This window comes from Mus musculus, chromosome 15 (assembly GCF_000001635.26).
Source record: "Mus musculus strain C57BL/6J chromosome 15, GRCm38.p6 C57BL/6J".
In the NCBI taxonomy this organism is placed as follows: Eukaryota; Metazoa; Chordata; class Mammalia; order Rodentia; family Muridae; genus Mus; species Mus musculus.
In genome coordinates this window covers 15933831-15944214 of record NC_000081.6, presented here as the reverse complement: position 1 = coordinate 15944214, position 10384 = coordinate 15933831, and the positions used below count along the sequence as shown (strand labels likewise).

Genomic DNA, 10384 nt, shown 5'->3' with positions numbered 1-10384 from the left:
CATTGTTTCAAGTCCTTTCTGATTCTTTGCTAGTTTCTTTTGGTTGACTAGGAATAAAACATGTTAATATTGTTGTCAATACCATGTGTTTTAGAGTTTTATATTTCTCTCCCATCGTTCAGACATCACTCATTTATACTTGGCTAGATGTGTGGATTGAGACAGTGAGAAATGAGAAGACACTGATGAGACATTTTATGTGCGCTCGATTTTGTTTTCAATGTTCAGTTTCCTTTAATGACCCCCATCTCCCTTGGAGGGTAGGTGCAGGCAGCTAGGCGACTGGCAAGACTTGTTCACTTGAAGATCTTGCCTTGATTGATGGCTTTGCCCACGTGCTGAAAGGTCCCCTTCCAGGAAAAGTACTCTCGAACCAGGGTCTGGGTCTCCTTGTTCCCAGGATCCAGTTTCTGCCATGTATACGACCCATAGTCCACCTGCCAATCTGGACTCAGCGGAAAGGCAAGCTCTGGGCCTCGGAAGACCCAAACACCAGAAATGGAGCTGCTGTTGTTGGTTCCAAAGAAGATAACACTAGCAAAGGAATTCTTCCTCAGTTTCTCCAATCGCTGAAACATCCCAGTGATAAGGTTGCAACTCATGAAGTTCTGGGTGAGCTCTTCAGGGAAGCGGTACTCAGCACACCACAGGGACCAGCCATCTTTATCAGAGTGCTCCCAAAAATATGGCAGCGCCACAGAGAGGGTGTCCTCATTGGAGTACTTACACTTAAACTCATCCAACACAAAGGTACTCTTGGGCAGGTGAGCGAAAGGGTCTTTGGCCCTCACTGAGCCCAAGGCCAAGGACCCTTTCGCTCACCTGCCCAAGAGTTCCTTTGTGTTGGATGAGTTTAAGCGTAGCGCTGGATTTTTAACACTAAGATTTTTCTTCCTGCACATATGTTCTGATTGCCTGAATTCCTTCTTCAGAGTTGGGAAGACTTGGAAGTCATTTTGTCCTCAGTCTGTATATATGCTATATGCTACTTTTAGCATTCAACTATAAGGCCCTGAGACACAGAATCATATTACCTTAGAATGGATTCATTATATTAGCTATATTGTCATGCATACCTGAGGTATTATGGCATACTATTTTATCTGATTCTGTGAAACTTATGATGAGGAGAAACCAACACATGATCAGAACATTTTGATAAACTTCACCAGCATAAATCTCCATGTTCATGATGCCTTACTCAGCAGCCCTTATTTTTGCAAAAAATGTTACATTCCTGAATATGAAGAGTAGAAAAGAAAATTGCCATTGATCTAGTTGAACAGAAGATGTCAAAGACAGGTAAATTTACATTGAAATACTGTCTACCTTTGTCACCCCAGCAAAGTACACATTCCTAAAAATAAGAAAAGTGAGCCTAAGAATTTATGTTATGCTTAACATATTTGTTTTTATGCTAACTCCTTTCAACAGTATGCCCAATAAAATGTCTTATGGTTTAACATGTATCAACGAACTGTGTCAGCTTTTCAAATAAGCTAAGCACAACTTAAATTTCTTTTAATTGACAGATGCAATTAAAAAATAAAAAATAGATAATATTGGCTTTGTCATGTTCAATATTAAGTGGAACTTAATATTGATATCAGACACAGGGCTCACTAGTAGAATGTTGGGTAGATTGCAAGAGATCTTAGGTACAATCACAAATTCCAAAATGTACAGTGTTTATACAGTAACTGTAACACCATACTTGTTGAATGATTGTATTTATCTGGTTCAGTTCAAGATATGCAGTTCTTAAATTATATACAATGGAAGAATTAATTAGAATTATGCCTAATTTTATTTTATTTTTTATTGATTTTATCAGTGAAAATGCACAACACATTACATATATCATAATTATGATATATGTATCAGAATATATGACATATATGTATATATAGTCTATATAAGAACACACACATTATTTTATTATATTACATATATAATATATAGACTTTCTTTGTGCATTCTGATTACTTTTCCAATCTCGTTTTTTCCTTGCAGAATTCAGTGACTCTACAGTGTTTATCTATTGTTGATTTCAGATCTTGCTAAGTTGATAAATCCTTCATGATTAATCTTAAATTCTGTGTTACTTAATGCATGCAAAAATATTTCATGGTAAATGTTGGTATAAAACTAAAAAGAAAGCATTGTGTTGTGTGGAACTGTTTTTTTATCAAAATATCCACATATTCTATGAAACATCATTTTTAAACCTAGTACATTTTTTTTGGAGATTAATATTATAGCATTACTCCCTCCTGTTTGCATTTTCCTAAATCTCCCATATACTTCCTACTCTGTTCAATTTTTTTGTACAAGTTGTTATTGCATGCATATATATATATATATATATATATATATATATATATATATATATACACATATATATCATTATATACATATATTTTTAAAAATACAAACAATTCAGTCTGTATATTTTTACTTGAATCATTTTTTAAACCCAGCAAGAGGAACAAACAAATCTTATAACTCAACAATACTGTTGTAAGATTATTTTCCATTGTATGAGTGTTACATTTGATTTGTGAGCAGGACTTGTAATGATAAATATTTCTTATTAAAAGCCAAAATTATATTTAACATGATAACATTAGCTGTGCTAATATGTTCACTATGGGCAGTGTCTTCTTTCTAACAATTCTGGAGTGTTCTCCAATTAAAACAAAGGCAAGATCTATCTACAAAGTTCACCTGGAAGTATTTGTGGAGATAATTAGAATACTGAATCTGTTCATTAACATTTCAAATCTCATTTAAATGTAAATTGTAATATTCTCTTTCTGCAACACTAGGTAGTTAGTGTCTTTCTTGAGTAATAAGTAATTTGTTCTCCATTAGGTACAAGAATAGATTTTTAAAAAAGACTATAAATCAAATCCTGATAAAATTCACAGTTACAATAGTTATCAGATAAGGGAGGGAAGAATTTTTAAAAACAACTTTGTTTTTAGTTTTATTATCCTCTGAAAAATGCAACAAGATCAATGAAAGTATAGTTGCATTCCCTTGAAATCTCAGCACTTAGAAGAGGAAAGATATATTTGCAATAAAAAATGACTGTGAAAAGCTCTATATTATTTAAGAAATTATGGTTCATATTATAAAACTATGTTCACTTCCACATGTTCAGATTACACAGTCTAAAATAAGTGCCTTTATCTACTTAGAGATTTGTAGAAATAAAAAAATAATTATTAAATTAAGAATTATAAAACATATAAATTCCATTCATAATGCTGTGGTGTATCCAAAATTTGAGAAAGAAACCAAACCTTTTAGTATGTGTTAAACATAGATGTATTTATCACTGTTATTACATTTCTGTCAAATGATTAGTTTCTCAAGTCATGTACAGAGATTTTATAATGTGTTTCAATAATTAAAATTGTTTCTCTATCATTCTCAGACTTAAATTCATCCCGTGAGTAATTTCATACAACACAAAATCTTAGAGATAGGTTATTTTCAATAATAATATTGTTTTTATTCATTGCAAATTTTATATGTGTATATAATATATTTGATCATATCAACCCCGGCTTCTTCATAATTCCTACCATATTCCAGTCTACCCACAAATGGTTCCCTTTCAACAATAAAAATATTATCATTGTCTAAAATATCTAGAATTCATTGAGTGATTATGAGACTTGCCTAAGTAGATTTGGAGAAAGAATTATAAAATCTTGAGAAGGCATTATACAGAGGTGCATGACCATACACAAATCCATTTACTGACTTTGAGCATCACTTTATTTTCCTTGCACTCTTTTTCCACCAGAATTATGAGAATACATTATTTCCTTCCATATGAAGTTGTCCTAACCACAATGTTGTGTATTTTTTTCCAAAGATTTTGAACTACTACTGGAATTCTCAACATCATTCAATATAGGTAAAAGTGATTCCTTTGCATTAATATTATGTCAAGTCACTTTGCTGAAGGTGTTTATCAGCTGTAGGAGTTCTCTGGTAGAATTTGGGGATTGCGTTTAAGTATCCTGTCATATCATCCATAAATAGTGATACATTAATTTTTTTCTATTCCAATTTGCCTCTCCTTGAACTCCTTTTGTTGTCTTACAGCTTTAGCTAAAACTTCAAGTACTATAACGAATGGATAGGGAAAGACTGGGTAGCCCTGTTCTTTCATTTTAGTGGCATTGAATTAATTTTCTCTCCATCTAACTTGAGGTTGGCTGTATATTTTTTATTATGTTTATGTATGTGCTTTGTACACCTAGCCCTCCTTTATACAAATGATAAATGGGCTGCAAGAGAAATTAGGAAACAACATCCTTTAAAGTAGCCATAAATATAAAACATCTTGGTGTAACTCTAAACAAGCAAGTAAAAGACCTGTATGACAAAGAATTTTAAGTCCTTGAAGAAAGAAATTGAAGAAGACATCAGAATATAAAAAGATTTTTCCAGGCTCACAGATTGATAGGATTAACATAGTTAAAAAAAAAAGTCATCCCACCAAAAGCAATTTACAGGTTCAATGTAATTCCCATCAAAGTTCTAACACATTTTTTTTTTACAAAATTTGAAACAGCGATTCTAAACTTCCTGTGGAAAAACAGAATACCACCACCAAAATAAAAACAAGCAATAAAAGAACAGCAAAAATAAAAAATAAAATAAATAAATCAAAACAAAAAACCCCAAAGGATATCTAAAAAAATAATGAACAATATAAGAATTTCTGGAGGAAACAATATCACTGAACTCAAACTGTACTACTACACAACAATAGTGATAACCTGCAAGTTGTTGGTATAGAAATAGACAGGGAAACCAAGGGAATAGAATCAAAGACCCAAAAATAAACCCACAAGCCTATGGACTCCTGTTGTTTGATAAAGACTCCAAAACCTTACAATGGAAAGATGAAAGCACCTTAAACAAATAGGGCTGGTCTAGCTGGATGTCTACATGTCATCCTGCAAAAAACCCAAATCCAAGTGGATCAAGGTCTTCAACATAAAAAAAAAAAAAAAAAAAAAAAAAAAAAAAAAAAAACCAGATATACCAAATCTAATAGGAGAGTACGTGGAAAATGGCATACGAAAGGATTTCCTGAACAGAACAGACCAATGGCTAAAGCTCTAAGATTAACAATTGATAAAAGAGACTCCATGACATTGTCCATAGAATAAAAAGGCAGCCTACAGATTGGGAAAAGGACTCCACTAACCCTCCATTAGACAATGGGTTAATATCCAAAATATATAAAGAACTCAAGATGATAGATTCCAGGATATATATATATTTACCATATATATATATGGTAAAGATTTAAACAGACATTCTTCAATACTGAGATATTGAATGGCTGAGAAGCCCTTAAAGAGATGTTCAATATCCTTAGTCATCAGGAAAATGCAAATCAAAATGATCCTGAGATTCTATCTTATAACAATCAAAAACTGAAGTGATAGCACCTGCTGGGAAGAATGGGGAGAAAAATGGACACTTCTCCACTGCTGGTGGAGTTGCAAACTGATACAATCTCTCTGGAAATCACTGTGGCAGTTTCTCCTGAATTTGGACATAGTTTTACCTGAAAAGACAGCTATACCAGTTCTGGGCATATAACCCCAAAATGTTCTACCATGCCACAAGGACATGTGCTCCACTACATTTATAGCAGCATAATTTGTAATAGCCAGAAACTGGAAATAATGCAGATTTCCCTGAACTAAAGAATGGATAAAAAATGTGTTCAATCTACACAATGAAATAATATTCACCTATTAAAATAAGGACATCGGTGAGGGACCTGAGACAGCATTAAGGAAGCAGAAAACCCGGCAAGAACAGGGTCACAAGTCCCTTCAGGTCAGCACCAGCACCAGGTCACCTGGGCGCGGAGTTGGTGGTCATCCCCAAGGTCCCTAGAGGACACTTCTGAGGCAGACCCCATTTCGGGCTTCAGATATCCAGCACCTTCCCTGCCAGAGGAGGTGTCTACCCCACTCAGGAGGGCTTTGCCAGAGCACCTGGGGGAGCCATTTGGTTCCTGGATCCCTCTGAAACTAGTCTGCACAGGTGAGAGTGTGGACTACAGAAGCTTACAGCTTCTGGGACAGGCCGAAGCAACACAGCTTCTGGGTCAGGCCCTGTTTCGGGCCATCATCTTCTGCCAGGAAGCAGGTCTGAACGCCAGATATCTGTGCACTTTCCCTACAAGAGGAGAGCTTGCCTACAGAGAGTGCTCTGACCACTGAAACTCAGGAAAGATCTAGTCTCCCAGGTCTGCTGATAGAGGCTAACAGAATCACGAGAGGAACAAGCTCTAACTACAGACAACTATAACAACTAACTCCAGAGATTACCAGATGGCGAAAGACAAATGTAAGAATCTTACTAACAGAAACCAAGACCACTCACCATCATCAGAAAGCAGCACTTCCACCTCACTCAGTCCTGGGCAACTCAACACACCTGAAAAGCTAGACCCGGATTTAAAAGCATATCTCATGATATGGTAGAGGGCATCAAGAAGGACTTTAATAACTCACTTAAAGAAATACAGGAGAACACTGCTAAAGAGTTACAAGTCCTTAAAGATAAACAGGAAAACACAGCCATACAGGTTGAAGTCCATAAAGAAAAACAAGAAAACACATCCAAACAGGTGATGGAAATGAACAAAAGCATACTAGACCTAAAAAGGGAAGTAGACACAGTAAAGAAAACCCAAAGTAAGACAATGCTGGAGATAGAAACCCTAGGAAATAAATCTGGAACCATAGATGCCAGCATTAGCAACAGAATACAAGAGATGGAAGAGAATCTCAGTTGCAGAGGATTCCATAGAGAACATCAGTACAACAATCAAAGAAAATGCAAAATGCAAAAAGATCCTAACTCAAAAACATCAAGGAAATCCAGGACACAGTGAGAAGACCAAACCTACGGAAAATAGGAGTAGATAAGAATGAAGATTTTCAACTTAAAGGGCCAGCAAATATCTTCAACAAAATTATAGAAGAAACCTTCCCAAACCTAAAGAAAGAGATGCCCATGAACATACAAGAAGCCTACAGAACTCCAAATAGACTGGACCAGAAAATAAATTCCTCCTAACACATAATAATCAGAACAACAAATGCACTAAATAAAGATAGAATATTAAAAGCAGTAAGGGAAAAAGGTCAAGTAACATATAAAGACAGGCCTATCAGAAATACACCAGATTTTTTACCAGAGACTATGAAAGCCAGAAGATCCTGGACAGATGTTATAGAGACACTACGAGAACAGACATGGCAGCCCAGACTACTATATCCAGCCAAATTTTCAGTTACCACAGATGGAGAAACAAAAGTATTCCACGACAAAACCGAATTCACACATTATCTTTCCACAAAATCCAGCCCTTCCAAGGATAATAACAGAAAGAAAAACAATACAAGGATTGAAACCATGCCCTAGAAAAAGCAAGAAAGTAATCCTTCAACAAACCTAAAAGAAGACAGCCACAAGAACAGAATGCCAACACTAACAACAAAAATAATAGGGAGCAACAATTACTTTTCCTTAATATCTCTTAATATCAATGGACTCAATTCCCCAATAAAAAGACATAGACAAACAAACTGCCTACACAAACAGGACCCATCATTTTGCTGCTTACAAGAAACACATCTTAGGGAAAAAGACAGACACTTCCTCAGAATGAAAGGCTGGAAAAAATTTTTATAAGCAACTGGTCTGAAGAAACAAGCTGGTGTATCCATTCTAATATCGAATAAAATTGACTTCCAACCCAAAGTTATCAAAAAAGACAAGGAGGGACACTTCATACTCATCAAAGGTAAAATCTTCCAAGAGGAACTCTCAATTCTGAATATCTATGCTCCAAATGCAAGGGCAGCCACATTCATTAAAGAAACTCTAGTAAAGCTCAAACCACACATTGCACCTTATACAATAATAGTGGGAAACTTCAACACTTTCATCAATGGACAGATCTTGGAAACAGAAACTGCTGCAGCGGGACTTGGTAATGGTTAACGGTCACTCAGGTGGTACTGGTTCTGAAGGCATGAAGGAGTCACGCAGAGCAGCTGAGGCTCAGCACTGTGAGAGGCCATAGAAGGCCATTGGTAAAAGTGCAGCCTCAGTTGCAATTGATGGCCCAGGACTGAAGGGGTCATGCAGTGTTTTGGAGATGCCAGTACCATGAGATGACCACCAAGAGCAGCAGCAGCAGTCGAGTACAGGCATCTGGAGCCTAGAGGACGACGCCTGTGCTACAAAGGGCATGGCTGGAGAAGTGACCCAAGTCCTTGGAGGAGCCCAGAAGATCATGAGTTGGATCCCAGACATTGGACGGTTGGAGATTGATTTTTGCTTTTGATTGTGACTGTGCCCTGATATTTTCCCTCTTGAAGGAAGAAACTGTTTTAGTGGAGCCCACAGTTAAGAGACTTTTAATTGTAAAAAGACTTTGAATTTTAAAAGAGATGGATATTATAAAGAGATTGAAATTTTAAGAATATGTAAAGACTGTGGGATGTTCAAAGTTATTTAGAAACAGAAACTAAACAGGGACACAGTGAATCTAAAGAAGTTATGAGACAAATACATTTAACAGAAATCTACAGAACATTTTATCCTAAAACAAAGGGATATACCTTATTTTCAGCACCTCATGATACCTTCTCTAAAATTGACTGAATAATTGGTCACAAAACATGCCTCAACAGATACAAAAAAATATTGAATTTGTCCCATGCCTCCTATCAGACCACCAGGGACTAAGGCTGATCTTCAATAACAACATAAATAATAGAAAGCCAATATTCACCTGGAAACTGAACAACACTCTTCTCAGTGATACCTTGGTTAAGGAAGGAATAAAGAAAGAAATTAAAGACTTTTTTCAATTTAATTAAAATGAAGCCACAACATACCCAAACTTATGGGACACAAAGAAAGCATTTCTAAGAGAAAAACTCGTAGCTCTGAGTGCCTCTAAAGAGAAACTAGAGAAAGCACACACTAGCAGGTTGACAACACACCTAAAAGCTATAGAATAAAAGGAAGCAAATTCACCCAAGAGGAGTAGAGAGTAGGAAATAATCAAACTCAGAGGCGAAATCAACCAGGTGGAAACAAGGAGTACTATTCAAAGAATCAACCAAAGAAGGAGCTGGTTCTCTGAGAAAATCAACAAGATAGATAAACCCTTAGCCAGACTCACTAGAGGGCAGAGGGACAGCATCCTAATTAACAAAATCAGAAATGACATAACAACAGATCCTGAAGAAATCCAAAACACCATCAGATCCTTCTACAAAAGGCTATACTCAACCAAACTGGAAAACCTGAATGAAATGAACACATTTCTAGACAGATACCAGGTACTAAAGTTAAATCAGGGTCACATTAATGATCAAAACAGTCCTACATCCTCTAAAGAAATAGAAGCAGTCACTAATAGTCTCCCAACCAACCAAAAAAAAAAAAAAAAAAAAAAAAAGCCCAGGACCAGATGGGTTTAGTGCAGAGTTCTATCAGACCTTTAAAGAAGTTCTAATTCCAGTTCTTCACGAACTATTCCACAAAATAGAAGCAGAAGGTACTCTACCCAATTCATTCTATGAATTCACAATTATTCTGATACCTAAACCACAGAAAGACTCAACAAAGAAAGAGAACTTCAGACCAATTTCCATTATGAATATCAATGCAAACATACTCAATAAAATCCTTGCTAACAGAATTCAAGAACACATCAAAACAATTATTCATCCTGACCAAGTAGGTTTCATTCCTGGGATGCAGGGATGGTTTAATATACGAAAATCCATCAACGTAATCCACTATATAAACAAACTCAAAGACAAAAACCACATGATCATCTCATTAGACTTGGAGAAAGCATTTGACAAAATCCAACAGCCATTCATGATAAAAGTCTTGGAAAGATCAGGAATTCAAGTTCCATACCTAGACTGATAAAGGCAATAATCACAAATAATATAAAATACCTTGGCGTGACTTTAACTAAGGAAGTGAAAGATCTGTATGATAAGAACTTCAAGTCTCTGAAGAAAGTAATTAAAGAAGATCTCAGAATATAGAAAGATCTCCCATGCTCATTAATTGGCAGGAACAGTATAGTAAAAATGGCTATCTTGCCAAAAGCAATATACAGATTCAATGCAATCCCCATCAAAATTCCAACTCAATTCTTCAATGAAGTAGAATGGGCAATCTGCAAATTCATCTGGAATAACAAAAAACCTAGGATAGTAAAAACTCTTCTCAATGATAAAAGAACCTCTGGTAGAATCACCATGCCTAACCTAAAGCTTTACTACAAAGCAAT

General features: G+C 35.7%; 1 pseudogene; it reads right to left on the bottom strand.

Moving 5' to 3' along the window:
* Positions 1-215: 215 nt before the first annotated feature.
* Positions 216-1191, bottom strand: Gm29753 (annotated as a pseudogene).
* Positions 1192-10384: the final 9193 nt, after the last annotated feature.